General features: G+C 36.0%; 1 long non-coding RNA gene across 1 annotated transcript in view; it reads right to left on the reverse strand.

Annotated features, from left to right (window-relative positions):
• LOC122813184 overlaps nucleotides 1-13,156 on the reverse strand; it is a 739,821-nt gene that overhangs the window by 541,302 nt on the left and 185,363 nt on the right. The window lies entirely within an intron of this gene.

Consider the following 13,156-nt stretch of genomic DNA (forward strand, 5'->3'; position numbering starts at 1 on the left):
TGAAATGTTATTTAGCATATACATTGTCTTGTTCTCCTATTGCATGTCAAACAAACCCAAGAGGGAGGATGAAGATTATTGAGTGCATTGTTCCTACTCAGCTACTGTAGAAAGATAGCCCATGCATATAAGTACTGAGCACATTGCGAGAATGGTATCATTTTGTACAGTCAGCCAGAGTGAGTGCAGGCATGAATAGAGGTGCACATGTGAGTGTGTTTGAAGTAATGTGTGAATCAGTTAACTTAACTATATGTTCCAGTTACAATTCCTGACAATGATTATGTACAATAAATATCTTGAACTCATACACTGATTCATTATCTCTTTTGTATGCATGAGACAAACAACACCAAGCAACACCAAGTGTCCCCATTTGTTCTTTTTGGGTACTTCGCAGAAAGAATTCATGAACAAAGTGGGTCTGTGATCAACACACCTATCCCTGTCCATGTGGGACATTGGTGCCATCCCAGGGGCAAATCTGCAGTGTCCCATCCAATAATCTAGGTTGCATTCAAATAGGGTCAGTGAGGACCTCTGTTTTAATATGAATGGGAAGTCTATTCAAGAGAAGCTACGATCTCTGGGAGACATATCTGTGTCTCTTCAGGATGTTCTGTTAATGTCACAATCTAGGTTGAGATCCCTAGAGTGAGTGACTGTTGTGCCATTTGACTTGAAGATGTACGGTATTTCCATTAGGGCAGGGTTGGAGATTGCCCTTTAGGCCATGCACAAGTAACCTCTCAGCAGCCTATAAGATACAGAGTAAAGTGACAGGGCTTTCAGCCTGTCCATGTAGGTCATGGTTGGAGTCCCTGTATTTTCTGGATTAGACAAAGCCATCTCTTCTTTCTCTATGAGGGCTTCCTGATCCACGGTGTTATCCAGTGGGCTGTGTTCATTTCTGATAATGATTCCATCTTCAAACAGCTTAGTTCAGGGATGAGTGGGGTGAGTAGTATTAGATGAAGGACTGGCCAGGTGGTGTTGAACCCTTTCCTTTGGTGCTGCACAAATTGTTCCACTTCCTGGTGAATTTAAAAGGACATATGAGTAGAAACCATTACCAAATACAGTGTAGCTGAATTTGATGCCATAGTATTTAACAAAAGCTCATATATGGCACTATTGCTTTTTTTATTGTAAAGAGCATTACTATAATCTGGGCCAATGCATACACTGTGTTCTTTCACTTTCAGATTTTGACAAAAAGATATTGTTTTGTGTAAGATTTTCCTTGTCTGTGTAATCAAGACATTTAAAATTAAAACAGCAAGGATAATTATTAGCTGTTGGTTAGGTACTCTCCATATGAGCTTGCTCAATAACTGGTAAACTTGTTGTTTCTAGGAGGATAGACAGTTCTTTTTTAATAAAGCCAAGAGAATCATACCACCTGTGTTCTAAGAGTGGCCCATAATACAAAGGTTGTTCTACTGGGCTTGGTTTTCTAAATCATTCAGTTTGGACTGTAGGGTAAGGGAGTGCTCCTGTATTTGTTGACTTGAAATGGAGTGTTGGGCAACCAATGTATGGTGTTCTGCCAACTTACCTTTCTGTGGGTTTCTCTAGGTTTGCCTGGAATGCTGCAAGTTCTGCATCATGGCCTGCCTTTACTGATTTAACATGCTGTACATTCATCACTGTAGCTTTCATCAGGTCTGCTTGGGATTCTAGTTAATCTCAGATTGTTCTTGTCTTCCAAGTCTTGCACCCCCTTCATAGTAGCAGCTATAGGCTGATCAAGTTTCGGACCATGGTACTTTGCTGTCATTACACTATAGTTCTTATACTGTGCCACTGAATTATTTAAACCACTCAGCACCATCTAGCATGGCTAGTCATCCAGTTTATCTGGGTTTTTCAAGGTCTTGATGCTGCATGTAGTGGAAAAAGTTATTAAAAAACTTACAGGAGAACACTGCTACAGATTATACATACATCACCATGTGCATACTCATGAACATCTTTCACCATAAACATTAGTATTTTTGAATAATATAAATTAAGAATCAGCATTTGTTTTATTACTATTATAGGATTACATGACCCTTATGTTCCTGTGTTCACAGGTTCTTCCTAGGCTTTTGATCTATACGGAAAAGATGAAAACTAGCCACACAGCTTTTGTAATATACATATGAGTGCTCATAGGTGGGAAGAACTAGCGAATGCCCATGGGGGACAAGGGTGCTTAATCAGGAGTGAATTTACAATTTGCTGTCCACTTGCCCAAGCTGAGTTTGAACAGAGTAATTGCTTAATGTGGAGTGGAAGGTGATTCCATAGATGTGGGATTCTTTGTGATACATAACTATCCTTCTAAAATATTTTATTTATGTTGCAGAAGAAATTGAGATCCCTTGAGCTGGTATTTCAGGCGGGTCTATATCATATATTCGAAATTCCAAAATGTCAAACGTCATATGTTCGAAATTCCAAAATGTCGAACATCATATGTTCAAACTTGGAATTTCGAATATTGAAAACATCGAACGCTCAGAATAGCAAATGTTTTCCCTGGGAAAACATTTGCTATTTCGAGAAACATACACCCAACACAAGCACACCAAAATAAATAAACCACACACACACATTTAACAAAACCCAACCCCACACTAAACCACATATACATTACTAACTATCCACTTACCTTAACCCGCACCCTAACCCTAAGGTCCGTAACTATCGCACACATACCCTACAAATCTATACACAAACAAACTAATTAATACACACACACACACACACACACACACACACACACACACACACACACACACACACACACACACACACACACACACTTAACAAAACACAACTCTACACTACACCATACATACATTACTAACTATCCACTTACCTTAACCTGCACCCTAACCCTAAGGTCCGTAACTCTCGCACCACAGCGGAGGAAATAGCAAAGCCAAGGAACGGCCCACCGAAATCTTACCCTAGGTAAGATTTCGATGTTCCAGAGCTTCACTATTTTCACCATTTGATATTTTGGGTTTGATGTTTTCACATTCGGCATTGTACCTCTTTGGAATTTTGATATAGACCCTTTCAGGCACCACTGCACTTATAAATGTGAAACAAGTCTGACAGTATGGGGTCAGTTGAAGCTCTATACACTAGAAAAAGGTTGCCTTTTAGAATTCTGCAAGACACCAAGAAGAGGGACAGGGCATTGCTTTTATGATTTAGGCCCTTGATTTTTTTTTGGAAAAAAAGCATTGTGGACATTCAAATAGTGATAAGTATTTAGACATAGACATAATGAAGGGAGCATTGTACTCAATGACTGGACTAATGAATGCTGAAAAAGGATTTGAACCCTGCAGCCTTACTAGAGTAAATATGTGCATTAACCCACTTTGGCAACTAATAATGGACTAGTGTGTGAACCTTAGCTCTGGATGATTGTCAGCACTGAGGTGACACCCCAACCTCATGTGCAGAAATAGGAAAAAGGGGTTGTGGATGGGTGGATTAGAAAGTAATGATCCTGCATACAAGAATGATTGGGTCTCCAATCAAAACCAACTTATGAGCCTGAGTCATGGATAGCAATAAATTCACATTAAGAGCAATGCTTGAGAGGTGAAGCTTAACATCCATGTCAAGAAAACATAACAATGATGGTTATGATATGATCAAAATGATTTGTTTTACATGGAGCTTAGTCCATTCCTAAGTACTATTGATGTTAGAAAAAGAGTGCTTAAGTGCTTTAAAAGCTGTAAACTACCTACTGCTGGCACACAAAGATTAGCCACCACAGAACAGCAGTACAAATCACAAAAAGCTTTGATGCATATTAACGCATTTCATTCAACTTTCAGTCAAAGGCTAAATGAACTGTTTGAAACTGTTATAAAGCTCTTTGTGGTTCTCACCACTGTTCTGTGGTGGCCACTGACTGCTTAATGTTCTGTTTATTTATTTTATATGTCCCATTTATTAAATATAATAGTCTGACCGAGCAACTCATTTTCAGTGGAGGCCTGGGGAAAAAGCTCTGAGGTAGACAGAGTATCTGTGACATAAGAGCACAAGACTAGAGTTTGGCAGTGATGACAGTTATGTAACAGAAGCACCTTTCTAACTGTCTTTGCCCCAATTTCAGAGTGCAGCCATGGCACTCCATGTACTATACTAATGCTTGCCTATTAATTCATAAGTTATTTCATATTTTCATGAGAGATGACATAAACACGTTACAAAGAAAGTCTGTTCTTCCAAAAATCAACATTTTGGCTATGCATTTTTTATAGCTTATGATGTGTAGTTTATATAAGAAAGTTCTCTCACTACAAATGTTATAGTAACTGTTTCTATACTGTGTGTGTTTAACAATTGAGGTAGAAATGCTCTTCTTATCAGACTCTGTTAAATTAGAATGTAATTTTTCTCCTAAATTCTTTAATAAAACCACACAGTAAGCTGATTTATTTATTTATTTACATGTACATTAACCAGTTTCTAAGTAAGGACTGTTACAAAGTAGGCAGTACCAAATGTGTAAAATAAGATTAATGTATTTTTGGTGTTCATGAAGAGATACTAGTAAAGTATGCTGGGAAAAGAAACCTACAGGTTCAAGAACAATATAAAGCTGTAACAGTTATAGAATTGTCAGCTTTTGTGAAAAAAGTGATTTCACGGAGGCCAGCTTGCTTTGTGAATTGTACTTGGAATTTTAATTTACCTACTTTCAATAGTTTTAAATCAACCAGTTAAAGGGGAGATGTGAAGACACTTCTGGTGAGAATGGGATGGTGGAATTAGTTCTGTTTTTTCACGGAGGCTCTCTTAAAAGCTATATTAATTGTACTTAGCAGATATCTTATTGAGAGTGGGAAGATAAAAAAGTACAATGATCTTTTCAACATATGGTACTGTCCATTGGAAAGGGTAATGAAGGCTGGAGAACTCACCACATTCAGTTTGGTTCGGTTTTACCTCAGAGATAGTGTTTATCAAATACAAAAATACTGTGTGTGCTAGGAAAGATATATAGAAACATGGAAGAAAGATGTATTTTAGGCCTGGTACACTTATTTATTTGAGGACCATTTTAAAGTCTTCTCACTCCATATAATTTTTACATAGAGTGATTTACTTAAGATGACATTTAATATTTGTAAAACACTTCCAAGGTGAATTTAAAATCTGTGTCAGTATGTCGATTTTTATAACTATTCTCCCTCTGGTTTGCTGAGAGTGAGGATAACACCACTGGTCATTTGATTGTTCAACCCTTAAGCAAATAGGTCTTAAATAATGCTAAAAGTTTTATATGGACTATAATACCTAAAATAAACTGTTTAAAACTGTATTTTTCTTACTTAAATGGCTATTGTTTGCTAGCATGTTCTGAGAAAAAGTCCATACTGCGGATTCAGAGTGTAAGCAGAAGTGCATATGAGGTGTAGTGAGGACAGGTTCTTAATCATCAAGTTGACAGGTACATGATGCCATATTAGAGAGGTGTGTGTTTTTCTAAAGAGTGTGTCTGTCAGTTCAGATCTTAGAAGGAGTGGCAGTCAACAGATTAGCACTGTTTATCCTTCATGCCAACAGTTAGTTGAGTGCTCCATATAAACAGGTTATGTAGGTGGGGTTTGCATTATAACAGATAAGGTGCAGACAATGGACTCTGTTTATACCCCACAACAACACAATGTCCTACATGCTTGGGTGCAATGAGAGGACAACTTGGTAGTTGGGCACAGGGAAGGCCAGTATTTTGTAGAGTAAAAATGAAAAGAACACAAGGCACTCAAGATGGTCAAAAGTAAATTATCAGAAAACAAAGTGGTCACTGGTGATGCATCAAGGCTACAGCAGTGGAATCTGATACCTGGAGTAACATTTCTGTTTTGTACACTGCATGGTTTCACAGAAGCTATCTTTCAAATAATGTTGCTTTGCAAAAGACATGTATAAACTTTTTATGTTTGCTGACTGACATGTTTCTCAGCTGTGATGATTACACAGAATGTTGATTTTGAACAGTGTAGCTATAGTATCTGTCCCTAACACACAGACATACACACACACACACATGCTTATATATATATATATATATATATATATATACATATATATACATATATATACATATATATATATATATATATATATATATATATATATATATATATATACATATATATATATGTATATATATATGTATATATATATATATATATATATATATATATATATAAAATGGGTTCACTTCTAAATTTTGAAATCCCAAAATTTCGAGTTTCAGAACATTGAGCTCAGAATCACAAGATCTTGGAATCTCAAAATTGTGAACCCTCCCCAAAACACCACTAAACACATAAAAAACAAGTGTATGCTGGGGGGCAATCCCCCCTGCACCCCCACACCCCCTGCAACTTAAATATACCAACTCCAAGATCACACTACGGCAAGGACAAGGGAACTCTCTCGGTCCGCACTGTATGCAGATCTCCGTTCAGGATTTCAAAGTTTTAAAACTTCGAACATATGATCTTCGATCATAAGAGATTCGAACTTTTGAACTTCGAAAATCTGAACGTAACCCAAATAGATACATACGTATTTATATATATAAATACAAACACATTTAGTAAGATAGTGTAAAGGTTCTCCCTCTGCTATCTGGCAGCATGTTATAAAACTTAAGTGGCATGCTGTAAATAATACTAAAGTGAACAGAGGATTAATGTTAATAACGTAAGTAATCATGTTTCTTTAAAACAGTTACATTTTGTATTTACTAGTCAGACTTTCTATAGGAACTTTCCACCTTCCTTCTGCAGTTTTTTTTCACTGAATGCATCACTCCACTTAGTTTTACATAGTGACTGCTTTACTTCCCTATAAACTGTTATTAATCTTCTGCACATTGGTTTACAACCCCACGATCACTGCACATCAACAGTGGTAAAACTGGTCAGGAAGTAACAGTAATTTCTGCAGGAACACAAACAATGGCTAGTATGTTCAGTTCCATGATAGACTTTTTTACAATCTGAAGAAATTGTTGATCTTGACTATACATCGTGAATAATTCCCTTACAAATATTGCTGAACTGATATTATTCCGGTCTGTTTCTGTTAAATTTAAGTCCCTGGCCACTATTATTCTTCCCTCCTTTTCTTCATGCAAGAAATGTATGAATTCCTCAAGGAAAATGATCTTTTTAGCTCTATTTTAGATAAAAACTCCCAAGCCTTCAGCATGAAGTTCATCTTGCAGTTTCTGTGCACAACTCTCAACTTCTTCCATTACCTCAACATATTAATGTGATATATCTGCTTTATTTTTTTTTCCATTTCCTGGCTGTCTAACCTTATTTGTTTACAGAATTTTTTTTAATTATCTCAAATAGTCCCTGAAATGTTGGCAGAATTTTTACTGTGTAGCGCATTACCAAAAGTATCCAATCTCCTGCGTTAAACTCTCTTAGTCAGGCAGTAATCCAATAAAATGATCGTGTCAGCACACAGGCTGCAAGTCCATAAAACGTTTATTGTATAAATTCCACAAGCGCTTTCACCCTAACTCAACTGTAGGGCTTTTTCAAGTGTAAAAACAGTGTAACTGTTCAATCAGCCATCTTTAAATAACTTCATTTAAAAAAAAAGCGCCAAACCGGTTTGACCTAAATTTAAAGTAACCACGCACATTTTTACAACTGTTAAGTTTAAAAACACAAATAAATTCACTTTGTTTACCAAACATTAATAAACTTGATAAAACTTTGAATCAAAGTAGTATAAAATAACACAGAATAACAGTTCTATCTAAAAAAGAAAAAGAAAAGGATGTCAAAAATTTCAAATACTTTAAAATTATGTTAAACAATACAATCAAACAGTTGCTTTAATAATTGTTTCAGTGGTTATTTTAAGTAATTATTTTGATAAATCTTCTGCTTTTTTAATCAAATAAGGCTTAATAGAAATATGCTCATTTAGTCCCAGGGGGTGGGTGGCATTCAATCTAATTTGCCAATGGGTCTCCCTACAGCATAGCCAATTCTCCCAATCTCCCCCTTTAGGGTCAATAGGTACTTGTTCAAGAATCCCAAAATGAAAGCCAGTGTGTTGGCTCCATTTGTAAATGTTTACTTAATGCATTATTAATATTCCATTTTTTATGTTATATAAATGTTCATAAATTCGTTTGTTCAACGCTCTCTCTGACTTCCCTATGTAGAAACTAGGACAGTCTCTACACAGGGCTAAGTACACAATACTCTTAATATGACAGTTACCCTTCTTTAAGTAAATCCTACTGTTGCCATAATTTTTTAAGGTGATGGGTACTTCATCCAAAATGTATCTACAATACCCACACCTACCACACCTACTAGTTCCCTTGTCCAAAGTAGTTATACGTCTATAATTGTTACTTTCGAACACCCTTTTCAGATTTGTTCCTGTTTTATAAAAAAAAGTTAGGATGATCACCTACTTTGTGTACTAAGTCCTTATTGTGCTTTAACATCTTCCAATTTCTCTGAATGAGGTCCTTAACTTCCCTTGTAATGTTACTGTGTTGAAGAACCATAGCTCTTTTAAAAGCTTGTTCACTATCCACTTCATGACCTTTTACAGTTTCCAATGGTTTCCCCAAAATAGGAGAATATCTAGTTGCACGACCATTTATAATTTCTTCCGACACTTCCTTTATTAACCTATCAGGGTAACCTCTTGAACTAAACAAATCAGAAATAAAATCAATTTCCACTAAAAAAATCATCCCACTCTGATGTCATCCTGGCTGCTCTGACCATTTGGCCCTTGACTATACTCCTTTTTTGTTTCCAGGGGTGGTCACTGTTGTAGGGGAGGTAGGAATTACTGAAAGTATTTTTCCTATAAATTCTTGATTTCAGTCCCCCATTAGTTTTATCTAACCTCACATCTAAATAATCAATTCCACCCTGGTCAAAATTAAATGTAAATTTTAAGAATCCAGTGGTGGAATTTAAAAACTCAACAAACTCCACAATAGTGTTCGCTGGTCCTTCCCAAATAATAAACAAATCATCCAAGAAGCGTCAGTATAATTTGATGTTATTGTTGTAAAATTCTGAAAGAAACAAATGCTGCAACTCCCATTGTAAAAGGACAAGGTTGGCGTAGATGGGGGCACAAGCTGCCCCCATAGCTACGCCTCTAACCTGCTTGAAAGTTTCCCCCTCAAAATACACAAAATTGTTTTCCAACACAATTCTCATTAGTTCTATCAACAAGTCAATATCAAAGCTCAAGGTAGACTTACTGTCCTTCAAAAGTAGCCAAAAGTAATCTAAACCCTCATCAGTTGGAATACAGGTGAATAGGTCAACCACATCAATGGTTAAAAAGTACACCTCACCTTCATAAGACTGCAGTGTCAAACCACGTAAAAAATCCCAAGAATCCTTCAACATATGCTCATGCTGATCAGGGATGTGTTTAAGTGTATGGTCCAAAAAGATGCAATAGCATATGTCTTAGACCCCTTCCCTGACACAATTGGCCTATATGGAGGGTCAGTTGTACTTTTATGGATATTTGGAATTCCAAAGAAAGTCGCTAGTCTTGGTTTCTTAATGGTCAACATAATACCAATCTTTTCATCCAGTCTACCTTCCATGATGAATTCTTCTATGGTTAGATCTATTTTCCTGTAAGAGATGTTGATCTAATTTGTAGAAACTGGAATGTAGACATCAATGTCCCCCAGGATGTTCAAAATTTTACTAGAGTAATCAAAAGTGTTGACCAAGACCATACCGCCCCCCTTATCGGGTTTCATAATTCGAATCCCCCTGTCATTGAGTAAGTCCTCCAAGATGTGGTTTTCCCTTGTAGTCAAATTAGCCTTAAACAAAAACTTTTTCTTAATTTTTTTATCTACACTCAGTTCGTATAAATCTGATGCACATGTCTCTTCAAACACCTGTAAAGCCAGGTGGAGAGGAGGGTTGAATGTACTAGCCTTTCTAGAGCTAGTTGTATCATAGCCATTGATCTGCTCAAACATTAATGCAACATTTAATTTTCTAGTGTACAGTTTTAACTCTATGAGAGTATCACAAACATCAAATCTAACTGTTGGAACAAATTTAAAACCTTTTTCAAAAAGGTGAAAGTGTTCTTCATTAATCTCAATCCCACTTAGGTTAAAATTTTTAAAACCATTGTAGGAATAAGTCACTTTGTCAGAATCAATAACTATTTCCCTATTTACTTTATTGTCCAAGTTAATCATTACACTTTTCCTTTCTTTTTTGTTTTCACTTGGTTCCTTCCTCTTCCCTTTCCCCCAGAAAAATCCTGTTCGTTCAACTCTCTTTCTTCCCCTCCCTCAGCCATGTCAGTAGTAACTACCACATCTTTGTCAGCCTCCACAGTGGTGGGGTTAGGTGTGGAAATATTAATCACTGGGGTGGTTGGATTGTGGTGCAAAACGTCCACATTAATTTGTCTATTATTGACAAATTGTTCACCTATTTTAGATTGTTCAACTGTTTTATATTTGGTTAAGTCCCTTACAACTGTAGGATCAGATTGTTTGTATGAACTGTTCCTATAAATTCTCCCCTTGAACACATAAGCCCTATTTTCACTGTATTGTTTCAAATCCCTTTCTAATTTTCTTTTTTTTTCTCTCATATATTTCTTTACATTTTCTTTCAATCCTGTAAAAACTGTTATCATAACTTTCTTTATTAAATTCAAATAACAAATCCTTTCTGATGGCTTCATCCAATTTCTCTGCTTCCTTTAACATCATATCCACCTTCATTTTAGCAAATTTTACCATCAGCTTTAAAATTTTAAAACCACATTCATTGAACACACTATTAAATTCATTAAGCATGTCCAAATCATAAGTAAAACCCTCAGGGTATTTGCAAACACGTAACCCTTGTGGGACAACTTTTTTTGTTAAACATTCTTCTAAATATGCAATGTCAATATTGACACAATTTATTTTATACAATTTGTTTTCCAAATCCCTAATTCCATCTTTTAAAGAAGATGCTATAAAAGAACGACCTGCCCCTTTAGACTTATTTTGGTGGCAGGAATAATTATTAAAAAAGTCTCCTTTACTTTGTACATAATCAAACCATTCTCTAACATTATGAAAACGCCCTGATTTATTGTTAATAACTTTGTCAATCTGAGTTACAGTACCTTGGTGTACACATACACCTTGTTGAACATTTTCAACGTCCAAAATACTATTAAGTCCACTGATGACAACAGTAGACTCTCCCCTCCTATGGTCATTACCCAATGTTTGTTCAAACCTTTGGGAAGAATAGTTGGTTCCACATCCCTTATGTGGAACTGAGATAAACTCACGAAGTGTTCCAACCTCTGCCCCCAATTCACCGGCATTCGCCTGAATGGGAACTTGTCTGTCTACCTCCTTCTGAATCTGCGCACACGAAATAGAACCATCAGGAGGTGAAAACACTTCCAAAATACGGGCCAAGTCTGTCTTTAGACTCTGCATTTCTGCACTAAGTCCCAAAATAGCTGCCGCTACTTCCTTCTGTGAAAAAAATCACATTTTCGACCTCAGGCTGCCCAAACTCTTTCTCAAACGACAATTCTTCATTAAAGACTGCCATACTCTGTACACCAACCTCCACAACACAAAACAAAAATAAAAAACAAGTGGAAAAAGATCGTAGAAACAAAACCACTAATCCAATAAAATGATCATGTCAGTACACAGGTTGCAAGTCCATAAAACGTTTATTGTATAAATTCCACAAGCGCTTTCACCCTAACTCAATTGTAGGGCTTTTTCAAGTGCAAAAACAGTGTAACTGTTCAATCAGCTATCTTTAAATAACTTACTTTAAAAAAGGCGCCAAAACCAGTCTGACCTAAATTTAAAGTAACCAGGCACATTTTTACAACTGTCAAGTTTAAAAACACAAATAAATTCACTTTGTTTACCAAACATTAATTTCAAATACTTTAAAATTATGTTAAACAATACAATCAAAATGTTACTTTAATAATTGTTTCAGTGGTTGTTTTAAGTAATTATTTTGATAAATCTTCTGCTTTTTTAATCAAATAAGGCTTAATAGAAATATGCTCATTTAATCCCGGGGGGTAGGTGGCATTCAATCTAATTTGCCAATAGGTCTCCCTACAGCATAGCCAATTCTCCCAATCTCCCCCTTTAGGGTCAACAATCTTATTATAGACCCGTACCATTTTCTGGCACTCTCTATGTACTCACTTACTATGGGCATTGCCAGCTTTAATATGCCTTGCAAACTGACATGGCAATCTGTCATACTTTTGAACAATGCCTTTAATTCTTCTCAAGTTTCCTCAGAAAAGCCAAGCAAGCCTCTCTACCCTCTGTACAAAACTTCAAACGGAGTAAACCTATTACTGACATTTTTACAGTTTTAAGTTTCTGTTGCTCTACCATTGGGGCATTTCTTTGTTATAACAAACAGGATCCTTTGTATTGTCTTACCACAGCCAACTTCTAGCTCATTTTCTAGCCTGTAGGCCAGCGTCCTTCTCCTGTTTTTGATATTGGTTGTCTGTATGACAATCAGTGCCTTGCGCTGCCTCTATGGGTGTACTAAGGTGCTACTTTCTTATTAAATGTATCAACCTGCTACACTGTGTTGGTCAATTCTCCTTCCTCTCACATTTCCACAGTACTTAAAAATGAGAAAACTTTTTGTTCCTAATATTACACTTTTCATGTGGTTTATCAAAGTTTGTAGCCAAAGGATGTAACAATTTTCATAGAACTGTCTCAAATCATGCATGAATGAAAGGGTACTCTTTTTCTTTCACCACAAATTCATATTATCTCCACATTTTGGTTGTTAAAAATCCTATGCTTACATACTAGAGAACTCTTGAAAATGAAATAATGGTTCCAAAATCTAGCAGAACTTGAAACTTCTTTAATTTAAAAAACAATAACTTTCTCAAACTTACAGTTTAGAGTTTGATTTCCTCAGTCTCTGTGTGTATAACGTATCATACTATTATTAGACAGTATTTCTGGGTTGATTCTGAAAAGAGACACATGTACCTTATGGATCTTATTGCTTTAAAATGTATACAAATGAAATGTAGGCACATAACTTTG

The sequence above is a fragment of the Protopterus annectens genome, chromosome 10.part0 (genome assembly GCF_019279795.1).
Source record: "Protopterus annectens isolate FY-2018-M chromosome 10.part0, PAN1.0, whole genome shotgun sequence".
Taxonomy (NCBI): Eukaryota; Metazoa; Chordata; order Ceratodontiformes; family Protopteridae; genus Protopterus; species Protopterus annectens.